Source organism: Epinephelus fuscoguttatus, linkage group LG8, assembly GCF_011397635.1.
Source record: "Epinephelus fuscoguttatus linkage group LG8, E.fuscoguttatus.final_Chr_v1".
Lineage (NCBI taxonomy): Eukaryota > Metazoa > Chordata > Actinopteri > Perciformes > Serranidae > Epinephelus > Epinephelus fuscoguttatus.
This window is the reverse complement of record NC_064759.1, coordinates 4,131,989-4,148,194: the sequence shown is the minus strand read 5'-3', so window position 1 is coordinate 4,148,194 and position 16,206 is coordinate 4,131,989.

Below are 16,206 nucleotides of genomic sequence, written 5' to 3'. Positions count from 1 at the left end.
TCAGTTTTGAAAACTAGATAAATCTATCCCTGATTTGTTTTTGCCTTCACAGGTGTCTGAGCTCACTCACTCCATTTTTAGCGACTTTTAGCGACTGCAGGAAACAAACTAAAAGTCACTGAGAGGCTGAGGCTGGGCTTGGTGAACCTGCCGGACACGCCAACAAATTAAATAAATAAATATATGAATGAAAAAGAATCAACTTATTACAACATGCACAAACTTATGATCACAATGATCACAGTTTAGTTTAGTTGATTAATAGAGGACAGTGTGCAGTGACATTAATCATTTACAAGAAATGAAAACATGGTCGCACCAGATTTAGCCGAACACTAATTTCCATCTGTAGTCCTTCACATAACAAGTAGATGCAGTAAATAAGAGTAAAATTCAAGATGCAGTTCAGACTACAGTAAATCCATGTGCCTAACATAATAGACGCAGTATGTACACACTGCACAGTACAGAGTACAAGATACAAAACACAGTAGCTGCCTTGTAAAGTGAGCAGGTCACCAGTGCAGATGCCTTACATAATAAAAACGGTAAGTACACACTGCACGGGACAGAATATGATATGAAATGTAAAATATCTACCTTATAAAATGATCAGGTTACTGGTGTTGATGCCTTACATAATTAAAATAATAAAAATCACAGCAAACAAAGAAAAGTGGGTGAACAGAAAATACAGCGACACACTCGCACTCTGTTTCCAACCAAAAAAACTACACAGGTGAAGATGAGACGTTCATACAGATGAGTGTCACCGCTCATATCCATGAGACCTGACCCAAAATACTACCCAACAATACAAAAATAAAAGCCATCCCAAAACTTTTTAATTCTACAAGATTCATTCCTTACTAATTGAATTCATGGCTCCTACATAAAGATTGTAGTTTATCAGCAAGAGAGATTCCAGTTTGACAAACTGCACTGGCACTGAGAGGAGAGTTTAAAATGCGAAAACAATTTTCTTTTATTGTTTTCTTCCCCTTTTTGTATTTGGCACTTTGGGGGGAAAGTTGTTAACTCAGCATGTCAGCACATCTGTAGACACCATGTTAACATATTAGCATTTAGCATGGCAGCATATGAGTGTCGCATGCTAGCAAAAGTCACGGCCATGGTAAAGCTCTGATCACACAGAGTGTTTTGCAGGTTGTAAAACACGAGGCACACCACACACCTTTTTTCTTTTTTAAATTGAATGCCACTAGTAAAAAAACCCGCTTGCTGACCCTTTTTATTGTTGCCAGTCAACCATGTCGTCACCTCCTTTGCCTAACCCAGTGGTTCCTAACTGGTGGGTCACGGTCCAAAAGTGGACCGGGGGCCCATGGACTGCCTCAAAGTGACTCAAACGTGTCAAGTTTGTAAGGATCAAATTTTATTTTATTAATTATAGTGAATTTCCGGCACAAAGATTTTATTTTGAAGTGCTGTTTCCTGCTGTAGAGTGAGTGACTAACAGACGGCTATTTGACTCAGACAGCAAACCAGCTCGATGACATGGCCAAACACAAATATGACACTGAGTAAATTAAACAATGTGGACCTTGAACTAATGACTAAGGAAAAATCTGGACCCTGTGACTGAACCAGTTGGAAACCACTGCCCTAACCCTCCTGTGTAATCAATCTACTGTTTATTTATTTAAATTTGGCCCAATCCCAATACCCCCCCTTGTCCACTACCTCTAGCCATTGTCCACTATCCCTTGGCCCTTGAAATGAAGCAACGAGGGGTAGGGGTAGAAATCTTTCCCTAGGAATTGGGACATCACTCACTATGTCACCATGTCGGTTATGTTCGCGCATACGTAACTATTTTAAACAGCCATCTACATTTCTAACCAGCATCTACAATGGAGTCTCCAGTTGAGTTCACCCAACCGATTGCGTTTGCTGTGTTCATCATGCTTCGTTTGATGAACGACAGACGACAGATGACTGGTGCTAGCTAGCTAACCAGCTAACGTTATGAGGCAGCATAGTTACATTAGCTGGCGTGTTATCGTAATGTGAAAAATACGACAATTTTGCAGAACAGGACAGATGACAGACGCCAGATAGTGCGAGCTAGCTAGCTAGCTAGCTAACAAGCAACCTGACGACGGTAACGTTAGCTATGTATGAACTTTTTTCCCCGTCTCTTGCTCAGTGGTAGCCATGGCGACGTCTGCCCCTCACTGGCAAGTCGGCATCTGAAATCCCTTGCTCAGAAGGGCTAGTTTCATACCCACTACCCCTCGTTATGCCCCCTACCTCTACACGCAAAAAGGAATTGGGACACCAGTACCCCTCGCGGGAATGCGCAAATGTAGGGGTAGGGCTAAGGGGGGGTATTGGGACGGGCCTTAAATTTACCCCCCAGTAATCAGTGTGTAGTGGCTGCCATGTTGAGGCAGAGGGTACTGTCTGTAGCTCTGGCTGAGGGTGAGAGGCTGTCAGCAGATAAACAGAGATCTGTGTGGGTACATGAGACCCTAAAAAAGAGGCTGGATCATGGGGAGTACCACCAGTTGGTCCAGGAGCTTCTCCTCCATCATGGACGTTTACAGGCAGATTTTAGGATGACTCAGGGGCAGTTTGACAACCTGCTGTCTATCATCAGGCCATATAGCTCTGGGTATCCAGCAACCACTACCACCAGTTTCTCCTCCATTGTTTACCAACTGTAAACTTGTTGTCATGACCACCACAGAAGGCCCGCCTCTCACATCATCTCACTGGACAATGGGAAAAAGCGCAGATGATGTGGGTGCTCTTCTGCTCTGAGTTGAAGCTTTTTCAACTCGAGGAGTTCAGAGCGCTCCGGCAAAAATGCCAGGCACCTAGAGCGCAGAAACGCCAGGCGTGTAGCAACGCAGAAACAGTGAGCAAAACACTTCAATCCAATGAGGTCTACATTCCAATGATACTGTTAGAAAAACATGCTCAACCTTTGAAACAGTAAAAAGACAGAAAATAACGCCATGCTGACAGATTTTGGTCGTTAGTTTAGAGGCATCCTGTCGCAACCTTGTGGAAAGAGAATCTCCAGAGTCATTAGGATTCATCCTTTGGGGAATAGGAACGCCTAAACCAAACATGTGAAGCCATCTGACAGTTGTCAACAGACGAACGCTGCCAAGTTACGAGTGTCGCCCCAAAACAAGGCGACATCAGCAGTTCGTTCAGGGTTGCACTGAAGCTTTGAGTCTCACAGCTCAGTCGCTCACTGACACAGATTTATAACCAGTTTTCCGCCATGGATCATCAGACATGTCACACAAAACAAGCACTGCGTCTTGGCTCAGTTCACAAAACACATACCTGGTTTGATGTTTTTGTATGTGGATAGAAAGTTTGAATTTCTGTATTGTGTGTTTGATTTTAGAAACACTCCGTTGCTCTTGTTTTCTTCTCCACCTCACTGGGTGCAGCTTTGTGTCAGCAGCCTCTTGTTTCATAGCTGTTTATGTGCAGAGTCATCTAGTCTGTTTTGACATGTCAGCCGAGGTCTCACCCGCAGGTCGCTGCACCTTTAGAGAAATCTCTGTTGATTATCTGTTCACTGGAGCGTTCATTTGATCTTTGACCTTCACCACAGGCTGCACTCTCTCACTCTGACAGCTGAATGTGAAAACCAAACTTTGTTCTGGTTTCACTTTGGGGGGTTTTTACGTTGTAATTTTCTGTCTTCAACTTTTTGGATGTTTGGTGAGTTAAAGCTGAGGTGGGCAGAAATTTGTAGACAAAACATTTAATAGTTGAATGAATCAGACATGGACAAATATTTAAAATGTATTGAAACTTTAAGGGAAGTTTGTGGGTGGAGGAGACGTCAGTATTTGAAGAGGAAAATGTTCAGGATACAGATGGATTTCAGAGTGTTTCATCATCCTGCAGTTGCATTTTATCCGTAAAACATGTCACCGTCAGCAGGAGGAAGTGATGTCATATTGCAAACATCAGCTCACAGTCAGTGGATTCAGTCAAACGGTCGTCGGTGCAGCAGGTTAGGTGACACACCAACTGCTTTTGTTCAGATCAGCTGAAAGTGACTTTACCAGCCTGCAGCAGAGAATGTGTCCTGACAGGTTTGGTGTTGTACAGATGTTGCCGTCTCAAAGAAGATCGGCTGACCTGATTCTTCAGCTCACATACTTGAGCTGCAGGGCAAGCCAGTCCGCTGAATACTTCCCTGTGGATGTTTACATGTCAGTCACGCCAGAGGAGAAACGTGTTATCTGTGACATAACATAAACGTTTTGAAGCCTGGAGGCAAATATTTGTTAGTTTATGCAAACTTGCTGCAAAAGATCCTCCTAAAGAAGAACTAATAACTCTTAAACCTTAAAGGGATAGTTTTGATTTTTTGTTGTGGGGTTGTATGAGATAGTTAACCATAGTCACTGTATTGTTTACAGATGTCAGTCGACACACCCCGTTTGGAGAAGCAGACAGGAGCACAGCCGCAGAAGCTAATCAATGTACTGCTGTGGATGTGGGCAGCAGAAACACCTGTTTTAGCCACCAAAAAAAAAAATCAACATCAGTTTAAGTGTACACTATATTTAGATTAACCAATCCGTCCATTCAGGAAGCACAGATGATTGTGAATCAGTTTCAGCTACTTAGGTGCAAATCAAAGTGACAGCAGGTGCAATGGAGAGGCAAAAGCAAGACAACCCCCAAAAAGGAAATGGTTTTACATGTGGTGTCCACAGACAGTTGCTCTCTCCTTATCCTTCCTGACTGATTCTTCTCTAGTTTGGTCTTCTGCTAGTGTCCTTGTCACTACTGGTAGCATGAGGCCGTACCTGCAGCCCAATCAGGTTGCACAGGTAGTCCAGCTCCTCCAGGATGACACAAGTTTGCTGTGTCTCCCAGCACAGTCTCAAGAGCATGGAGGAGACACCAGGAGACCGGCCGTTACACCAGGAGAGCTGGACAGGGCCGTAGAAGGGCATCAAGCCAGCAGCAGGACCAGTATCTGCTCCTTTGTGTGAGGAGGAACAGGAGGAGCACTGCCAGAGCCCTACAACATGACCTCCAGCAGGCTACTGGTGTGCATGTTTCTGACCACACTGTCAGAAACAGACTCCATGAGGGTGGCATGAGGACCCCACGTCCTCTAGTGGGACCTGTGCTCACAGCCCAGCACCGTGCAGCTCCATCATTCACCAGAGAACACCAGAACTGGCAGGTCCACCATCGGCGCCCCGTTCTCTTCACAGATGAGAGCAGGTTCACACTGAGCACATGTGACAGGCCTGAAAGAGTCTGGAGACGCCGTGGTGAACGTTATGCTGCCTGTGACATCATCCAGCATGACCGGTTTGGTGGTGGGTCAGTGATGGTCTGGGGAGGCAGATCCTTGGAGGGTCACACAGACCTCCATGTCATAGCCAACAGTACCCTGACTGCTGTCAGGTACCAGGATGAAATCCCCAGAGTGACTGTAAGTCCTTATGCTGGTACAGAGGGCCCTGGGTTCCTCCTGGTGCAGTGGGCCCTGGGTTCCTCCTGGTGCAGAGGGCCCTGGGTTCCTCCTGGTGCAGCGGGCCCTGGGTTTCTCCTGGTGCAGAGGGCCCTGGGTTCCTCCTGGTGCAGCGGGCCCTTGGTTTCTCCTGGTGCAGAGGGCCCTGGGTTCCTCCTGGTGCAGGACAGTGTGTGTGTAGGCACTTCCTAAGTGATCGAAGCAGCAGTAGACAACCAGCAGCTCCTGTGTTCGCAAAGCTAAAATGACTGGTTTTCTCGATGGAGTCTGGTGGCTTCAAAGTGAGCATAGACAACTGTTTCAGTTCACTGTTGGAAAGGTAAAATATTCTCAATATAGCGTCCACTCAGGCCTCACCTCTCAGCTTTGTGTTTTCACATCCAGGGGTTAGGTTTCCAGATTCTTGTTGGGGCTGAGGGGCCGGGTGAAATGTTTCGGCTACTTGGCCCTCCACATGGATTTTCTGTGTTAATGTTGTTCAAGCATTTATTGAACCAAGCAGCCTCCTTCACTCAAACTGTTTCCATTTCGTATAAACAAACAGTCATTGATGTCATTAAACACAGTCTCCTCTCCATCTCTGCTCTTCTCTCTTGTGTTGTGTCGAGTCTGAGTTGAAGTGGGACTGGGTGAGTGATGGTTGTTATTAAGCACTTCCATCGACAGAGCTGCAGCACGCTCAATAATCCTGTTTGCATTGACCGTCTGTGGAGGGAAACATGGAGGTCTTCATGATGCAACATGAGTCTTTGCTTCATTTTCTTTCTTCACAGTTTGTTTTTCTCAACAAACATCCACCAGTGTTTCTGTGTGACACAACCAGGCTTTGTAAACCAAAGTCTCACAATTGATCTGTTTAGATATTTTTTTTTAACTTATCTCTCTGTCTGTTTCTGGGGTTGTTTTCAGCAGAAATGTGAAGTCAAAATGAAAGTGATTCCAGTTTGTGTGTAATGTTAGTGATCCTCTTTTCTGTCTTTTTTTTTTTTAGCAGATTTACATTCATGAGGAGGTGTGGGTTTGAATATTATTTTATTGAGGAAGCTGTGGTGAAAACATTCAGTATAACCAATCAGTCCTCGCTTTGAATCAAAGATACAGCAGCAAACCGAAAATATAGTTAAACAGGAGAAACCCTGGTTGTTTATTTAATAGAGAACTGTTTCTTCAGGTGAGAAAGTTTATTTCCTCCAGCCACATTTCAACAGGTGGGACTTTTGCCATTTTCTAAAATATTAAAATAAGTTTCTTAATTTATTTAAGGAATACTTCACCTGGAAAATGTTTGTATATCAAGTGTTGTGTTGACTGTGTGAGTAAAATATTCTGTCATGCCCCCACGGTGAGCAGAGAACCCAAAACAGAACATTGTTCATGAACGGAAGTTAACAGGGTCCACGTTCAACAACAGCAAAACTACATCAAAACATTAATTTACAAACTCTCACACAACTCGTGCAGTAGACTCCAACTCTCATTTATCCAGTTGTAAGCTCAGCACTTCATAAACACATGCATCTTCACCAAACAATACAATAAAAAAGCATGCTCAGGCACGCTACTCATCCGTGCATCAGACTGTTTGTACTGACATGTTTTAGATTAAGTTTTCTGACTGGAAGCCAGATTAGATAATGTGAAAATAAGTTTGGGCAGCTGCTTTTTGCCTCATACGGGTTTATTAAAAAAATTAAGATCATGCACAAAAGAAGTTGATAAAATGCGCAAAAAAAAAAAAAAAAAATTTTAATGTTATTGAAATGTTCAAAATAATGTTGATAAAATGCCCCCAAAAATGATAATAAAATGTCAGAAAAATATGATTAAGATTTTTGATATAAATGTATTGAAATGTCTGTAAAAGTGTTGATAAAATGTCATAAAAATATTGTTAAAATTTTCAAAACAAATGTTATTGAAAGGTCCAAAAAAAGGTCCAGAAAAAAATGGAAATAAAATGTCAGAAAAAATGTTGATAAAGTGTCCAAAAATATGTTCATAAAATGTCTGAAAAATATCATTAACATTTACTAAAGAATGTTTTTGAAATGTCCGAAAAAAATGCTGATAAAATGTCCGCAAAATACTATTAAAATGTCTGAAAAAATGTTGATAGAAAGCCCAAAAAAATGTTGATAAAATGTCAGAAAAATGTTGTTAAAATTTTCAAAAAAATGTTATTGAAAGGTCCAAAAACAAAAGGTCCAACAAATGGTTATAGAATGTCCGAAAATATGTTGATAAAAATGTCTGAAAAATATCGTTAAAATTTTCTAAAGAATGTTTTTGAAATGTCCGAAAAAATGTTGATAAAATGTCAGAAAAATATTATTAAAATGTCCGAAAATAACCTAACGTTATGTGAGCATTATATACTGTTGTGTGTATTTAGACATGTAGACATGGTGAAGACGAGCTGCTGAAGTTCAAACGGAGCATCAGAATGATGAAGAAAGGTGATTGAAGTGACTTTGAACGTGGCATGGTTGTTGGTGCCAGACGGGCTGGTCTGAGTATTTACTGGGATTTTCAGCACAACCATCTCTAGGGTTTACAGAGGATGGTCCCAAAAAGAGAAAATATCCAGTGAGCCAAAATGCCTTGTTGATGCCAGAGGTCAGAGGAGAATGGCCAGACTGGTTCAAGATGATAGAAAGGCAACAGGAAGTCAAATAAGCACTGGTTACAAAGAAGATTGGAAAAACCACATTCAGATGGAAGCATGGATCCATCCTGCCTTGTATCAACGCTTCAGGCTGCTGCTGCTGGTGGTGTAATGGTGTGGGGGAGATTTTCTGAGTACCAACTGAGCATGGTTTAAACACCACAGCCTACCTGAGTATTGTTGCTGAGCGTGTCCATCCCTTTATGACCACAGTGTACCCATCTTCTGATGGCTACTTCCAGCAGGATAACGCACCATGTCACAAAGCTCACATCATCTCAAACATGACAATGAGTTCACTGTACTCCAATGGCCTCCACAGTCACCAGATCTCAGTCCAATAGAGCACCTTTGGGATGTGCTGGAACGGGAGATTCTCATCATGGATCAACTGTGTGATGTCATCATGTCAATATGGACCAACATCTCTGAGGAATGTTTCCAGCTCCTTGTTGAATCTGTGACACCAAGAATTAAAAAGGGCGTCCAACCTGTTACTAGCAAGGTGTCCCTAATAAAGTGGCTGGTGAGTGTATGTGGACATTGGCTTCCCATTAATCATTATACATAATGATTATAGTTGGTGGATCATCTCACATGCAGACAGACTGTGTTTTTTTCCAGGCGCTGACTCACTTTCTTCCTCATGTTATTTTGATGGAGAAAGCAAACAGGCTGCGTTTTATGACTTCACCGCTATTATTAACTGACTTTATGAGCTGAGGGCTGGAGGGCAGCCAGCTGAGAAGTAGTTCACAGAGTTTGACTGACAGACAGTGAGAGCCAATGACCTGCTAGCTCTCTGCGGTCTGTCCCGCCTCCCACCTCAGCTGATGCAACTCAGCAGGAGGATGTCACTCCTCAGACTTCAGAAACAACATGAACACAGTCACCTCACGGCCGATATCAGCTCATCAGACTCCCACACTGTATTTCTCACCTGGGTGCGTTTGCATGTTCGTGTTAATCTGTTAGTGTGATTGTGTTAAAAGTTTGAATTCAGTCAGTTACAACAAAGTGAAACACATTTAACAAAAACTCTGTACATATGATCAGCAAGCTGCCAAAAGTTTGTAGACATCTGAGTATTTCAGCAGGTAGATCCTTTACTGAAATAAAAGTAGTAACACCACTCTGTGATAATACTCCACTACAGGTAAAAGTCCTGCATTCAAAACCATAATCACGTACTTAAAGCACTTAAAGTAAAAGTAGGCCTACATATGGTGCAGTAAATGTTCCCTGGCAGTGTTCTCCACCTCGGCAGGTATGAATATGTCAATGACGATGATGTGTGTAATTAAACACAGTCATGACGGCACACAGGAAGCAGACAGGTTCATGAAGCGTCTCACCATCTGCAGATTCTTCTTCTCCGCTTGTTGACGACAGATGTTACATCAAGAGTGACGAGTGAACGTTAAACTGTAACTCAGGAGGAATGTTGCATCGTCCTCTGAAGTATTCGGACAGTCTAATACTCACAGTGGTGGAAGAAGTATTCAGATTATTTGCTTGAGTAAAAGTTGTGTGATTGGCACAGTTTTTGAAATTTCTTCCTGCTGTAAGCTTTCTTGCCATAAATAAAAAAAAATAGCCAAACAAATGATACATTTCTGTAATAGTGAACATGTTGTCTGTCCATTTGAAGAGGAGAGACCATTATCCCAGCAAGGCGCGACACACCTGTAACATTTGGATGACAGGGACATCTTATCACTGAGTTAGGCTGGTGTAAGCATATTTACTGCACAATTTATTTCATACTTTGAAAGAATTTAACATGCACATTTTTCTTTTCCCGTTCATCATGGTGAATTAAAACATTTCACATACAGCCCAGTTTGATCTCAAGTGGGCCAGACCAGTAAAACCACTGCATAATAACCTATAAATAACAACCCTTTCACAGTTTTCCTTTTTTAGTATAAAGAATATTCTGAAAATGTTCATTTACTAAACAAATGCTGAACAGCCTGATATCAGAAGAAAATGTGTCTCAGTTTTTCCACATTCAGTCAGTCGACTTCTCACTTTCACATCTGACTTTTTTTTTAATCATTTTCCACTAAAGTGGAAGCTGATGAAGAAGCAGGTTGAGTCATCCCTGCCTTACAAACCATTTACAATCTGAGGTTTTGTCAGTGCCTTAGCAGCAGCTTTCCACCCATACTGTTACAAGACAGAAGTCTGATACAGATTGTTTGGTACTGAAGCTGCTGGTTGACAAAATGTTGCGCAAGTTTCAATATCTTAAAATATGACACACAGAAAGTTGTCATTGTTATTTCAGAGAGCTGTATTCTGGTCAGAGTGAAAAGCCTCTGAGGCAGCATGTTATGTGAAGTCCCCACTCAGTGTTTAAATCTTTCACCTCTTAAGGGGTGATCACACAGAAATGAGACGCAAGAGACGCAGACGCTTCAAAGATGCTTGAAACACTGGAAGCGCTTTCTCAATGCATGCTAGCTACTGGTGTCTGAAGCTCAAAAAAGTTGAAAATATTTTAACTTTTCAGCATCTACACACATCTAAAAAGAAGCGTCTACAAAAACGCACGTCTAAAAAGATGCCGGAAAAACGCCTGTCTAAAAAGCCGATTGTCAGACACACCGTATCGTAGGAAAACAATGGTTTTACTGGTGTCGCGTTTCTAGCATTTCATCTCGGTGTGATTGCTCCATTAGAGCCGTTTCATAGTCGACGCACGCAATGCGAGCAAGCGATGCAAGTGACACGAGCAATGCACATCCTTTCATAGTCAACACACTGAACGCTAGCGACGTGGGTGACACTTGAAATGCAATACATAGCTCGTGCAATAGGGGGTAGCAGAGTCACTGGTACGTTCCGGCTAGCTAGTACTGCTCTTTTATTAGGGTGCAGGGCACTAGAACTGTCATATAAATGGGGGTGTACCCGTATGAGTCTGCAGAGTTTTTCCTCCTCGCCCGCCATATTTCATACCTGCATCTTCTGTGAATAACAAAAAGTGGTTAACTTCAAGTACGTCACTTGCGTTATCACCCCCGCTGGCAACGCATGGTATTACACGCGCCGCTGCATTGTGTATCAAAAAAATGGACAACACATTTTGAGATGCAAGCACGCATCATGGCGGCCAGCGCGTCTCGATGCGTCCCAATGCGTTCGTGTCTGTGTCCCTTTGCATCGACTATGAAACAGCCCTTAGCCTTCACAGGTGCATCAGTGTCAGGTGTGCACTGTCAACCAGTGGGCCAGACTGGACCCTTTGATGGGCTATTTGTGGTCTCTGGGCTGTATGTTTGACAGCCCCTGATTTAGGGGGTGTCCAGGAGGTTTTTAGCGGGAGCCAAATTATCCTCAGAGGTCTCTTCCTCTCCAAAACAAATACACCAGGTGATTTAAAGCAGCTTGCAGCTTGGTTTCTTACTACAGTGGCAAACGTGAAAATGCAAAAACATTAATGTCCCTATCTAGAGCTAGTGTTTGGTTTGTCCATTCTGGGCTACTGTAGAAACATGGAGGTGCAACATGGTGAGCCCCGTAGACGAGGACCTGCTCCCTATGTAGATATAAACAGCTCATTCTAAGGTAACAAAAACACAATGATTCTTATTTCCAGGTGATTACACACTAAAGAAAACATACTTATTATATTATATTCCATTTCTACCAGTTCCTAGATCTCTACATATCACAACGGAAAGGGAGGGAATTTTAAGTTTCAGTGTGCACTGTCCAAAAAGTGTGAGGAAGATGTCCTGGATACTTTTTATATCTCCACCTCCAGAGTTGCAGGGTGAATTGAATCTCTAACCTTGGCTGTGTCCCCATCCTCAGTGTGTGTACAGAGCTGCTCGTTCTTACCCAGCCGTTCAACATGTGAATCATTCCAGCTACAAACATAGGAAAAATCCCATGTGTGAAAAACACACACAAAAGCAGGACACTGGGGCAACATGTTAGTCTAGATTTTTCCATTCCCACATAACAAGGTCACACCTGCCCACATCTGACATCACAACACTGATAAGACGTCCTTCACCGCTCCCTTTCTGTTTTTTTTTTCCTCTCCCATGATGTGTTACATCACAGCTGCTGCACCTCCCCCGCTGAACTCTGACCTGCTGCAGTCTCTCCATACTTTGGGCACCCCTGGTCAAAATTGTGTTTACTCTGAATAGTTAAGTGAGCAGAAGATGAATTGATCTCCGCAAGACATCAAATTAAAGATGAAACATGCTTTTCAACATTTGAAAATCAGTGCATTATTTTTTTTTTGTACAAGTTTAGAGTGAAAAAACAAAAGGAGCATCATCCAAAAGTTTGGGCACCCCAAGACATTTGAACTCTCATGAGAACTTTTCCCAGGGACTCTTGTTCACAGTCTTCGTTAGGAAAGGCCAGGTGATGCAAATTTCAAAGCTTTATAAATACTCTGACTCCTGAAAGCTTGTCCCAACAACCAGCAGCCATGGGCTCCTCTACACAGCTGCCTAGCACTCTAAAAACTAAAATAACTGATGCCCACAAAGCAGAAGAAGAACTGGTACAAGTTGGATATTCTCCCTACCAGCTGTGAGATGATCAGTGATAGTCTGTTTTCAAATCAAGACCCAAACCAACAGTGAATGTATCTCCTAACGTGTACTCCATGTGTGTATGGACAGCCTGATTTTTCTTCTTCTTCTATTGTTGTTAAAAACACACAGTGAGCCACACTGTGTCACTGGCTGGCATGTTCCTTCATTATCATGAACACACACGCTGAAGTTTGTTTTGGCTCAGTCCCACATACACTGTCCTGGTGACACAAATATTCACTGAAGCACCAAGTGTGGATTAATCCGCCACTGAAAATAGTCCCCAACAGTCACTATTTCCTCCTGTGTGTTTGATAAAAACTACAGTGAGCAGCTGTTTTAGGAAATTACTGATAAAACTATATTTCATACATCTGTAGTAGGAACCAGTGAGCTGAAGCCCCGTCTCCACCAAACCCTTTCAGTCCAGCACCTTTGGAACCAGCAGTAAGCCTTCAGACATGGTACCTAGACCCTCGGTCTGTTCAGACAGTCCTCTTAAATGTGGGCGGGGTTGTTGTCACTCACTGCTCCGTCCAGCACTCGCTGTATTTCCTCATCAGCGGTGACACAGATGGAAGTCTGCACCTGGTTTATCGTCCACAGAACGAGGCTGCACGCCCACATTTTCACAACAAAATAGAACAGGCTGCAGTGAGAGTCTCTCTCCATGGGATATTTCAAAATAGGGTGACCATATTTTGATTTCCAAAAAAGAGGACACTCGCCCCGGCCACGAGATAGCCTACTTAAATGATACTCACAGTTTACTCAAAGATGCCTTATAATTTTAATATATTTAAAGTTTATATGTATGGATAGAAAATTCAGTTATATTACAAAATCTCTCAAAGACAGAAATTTAGATAGGCTTCTCAGAGGTTACTCAACTTGCTTTTATTATGCCTAAAATAATAATCTTTTTACAAGTTTCAATTGTAGAAAAGTAAATATAAATGTAAAATCTCTGGAATGAAATAATGATAGAAATAATGTCTCTTCTGTATTAGAAAAATCAACTTGTAAAATAATAGCAATCTTTTCAAGTCTTACTGGACAAATAAATAAATAAATAATACGAAATAATGTTCTAAATAATACGGAAAACCGGACATTATCATCAATTTATAAACACCCCCCGGACGCCCTGGACAGGACTTGAAAAGCGGACATGTCCGGGCAAAAGAGGACGTTTGGTCAGCCTATTTAAAAATAGCAGCTTTGTGCATTTAGTCCTTCTCAGGCAAGCTCAGGGGTTTAGTGTTGCTGGAGCCCACAGGAACAAAGCTCTGTGGCACTTTTGTTTTCTCCTAGTGAGGACTAGAATATATACAGCTCACATAATCCGGCTGAAATTGATATGTATAAATGCTTGAAGATCCACTCATAAAAGTTGTCACAGTGAAATTTAAGGTGTGCTGATGGATTCACGTCATCAACTCATGCATTGAGTAACATTACAAGTTAACGTTCCACCTTAAAAGTTGCCGGCAGTCGGCCCAGTGAATGAAGTTATTTTTCTCAGACTCCAGCTGCTGTGAGAGGCAGCAAAACATCCTTTCATTTTATAGTTACAGTTTACTAATAAAACTCTCCACAGTATGAACAGTGGTTACATGAGCCTCAAAACCAGACACAACTCAGCCCTGAGCAGAGTGACCGTCCTCTACTGACCAATCAGACAGCAGTGTTCACAGCTCCACCTTTTAGTACCAGATCTGTGTGCTAGGTACCCCAACAGAGGGGGGACCAAACATGGGGACGGTAAGGAACGCTTCTGTTGGGACCATCCACAACCTTTCACAGTGGAAATGGGGAAAAAGCGAACTGAACTGAACTGAACTGAACTGAGCTGCTCGGTGTAAACGGGGCCTTATAGCTGTGTCTTATCAACAAGACAGTTTGTCCTTTAGTTCCCAAAGTGACTTCAGTTCTATACTATAATTTTCAGTTATTTCAGGAAGGTTATCTTGAAGGATTTCTGCACAGATGAAAACATGATTCAGGTATTTTTACTGTACAAAGAGACGTTTGAGTCTCATGTTCAGCTTGTTTGATATGAAGTGAGTCTAACATGAGTCATATCGTTCTCATTAGCTGTTACTGCGGCACTAATGAAGCACACAAGGTGTCCAGTACACTCTGTGTGTGTGGGAGGGGGAGGGTCTTGGACAAAATGTCCTCTCTGCCAGCATAATAGGCGATCACTGTAACACATCACATTCATCCGTCACAACAATGTTCAGCCGCCTTCCTTCTGCTGCGTCTTTATATCATGTGGCTAATGTTTACTGTGAGTGTTGCACAATACTGTCCTCTGTGGGCACCGCGGGGTCAACGACCTCCTGTTGTTGCCCCTTATTGAGTAATGTATATTCAGCCGAGTGTGTTTGTTCTCAGGATCAGCTACTTGTGTAAATTTCCCCTGTGTGGGATTACAAGTCTTATCTTGTACTTTATGTATTTGGTTTTTAATGACATTTTAGACTTTTGTTCTGTGGAGCACGGAAGATGCCAAAGTGAAATATAATTAAGTGATGTATAGACAATATGACAATAAATATAGCACTAATAATAAAATAAATTATGACATAAATTGATATTTCTGTTCTAATAAGCGTCTTTTTTATTTACCTTTGTGGTTATTTACCTATTTATTTATTTACTATGGAAGAAAAAACAAACAACAACAACAAAAAACATTAAAAGTCTCATGTTATAACAAACGTTTTTCCAAGATACTTTCATGTTATGACAGGAAACTTTTCTTCTTTCAAAACTGTACTTAAGTGCAGTACTTGAGTAAATGTACTCAGTTACAGCAGCATTTTTCAGTTTGTTTTGCATCCAGAGCATAAATTAATCCTCTCACTCTTTCTCTCAAATTAGTTTTAAGTATTATAATTGTATATTTTCTCAAATGCTCGACTCTGTATTTTAGACCTCATGACTTTATCTCCAGAGTCTTTGAGTTGTAAACACACAGTGTGTTCAGTTTCTCCTCCAGCTGTTGACTGTGGCCGTGATAATGAGTGTGTGTGTCAGCCGTTGCCTGACTTGTCTCGTTGTTCAGGACGTAAACATGCAGAGAGGAATGTGGGCAGGGCCGCGTGTAACACACTGACCTCTGTGGCGCGAGGGGTCACAACCAACACACACACACACTGGCGGCCTGTACACAAGTGGAACGTACCACTGACTCCCTCTGAGAGTAAAAACAAAACCGACCCTGAAACCCTCTAGATCAAATCTCTGCAGGCGACTTCCAAAATCTGGTGGAAGTCTGAAACCAGGACAGTCGCAGTCAAACTGAGATGTATCCAAGTACATTTACTTAACTACTGTACTGTAGTACAAATTGAGGGTACTTGTACTTTACTGTAAAGTGCTAGAGGTAAAGATTATACTCTTTTTACTGCTCCACATTTGTCTGACAGCTTTGGTTACTTTAAAACCACGTATCTCCACATGTGTTGATG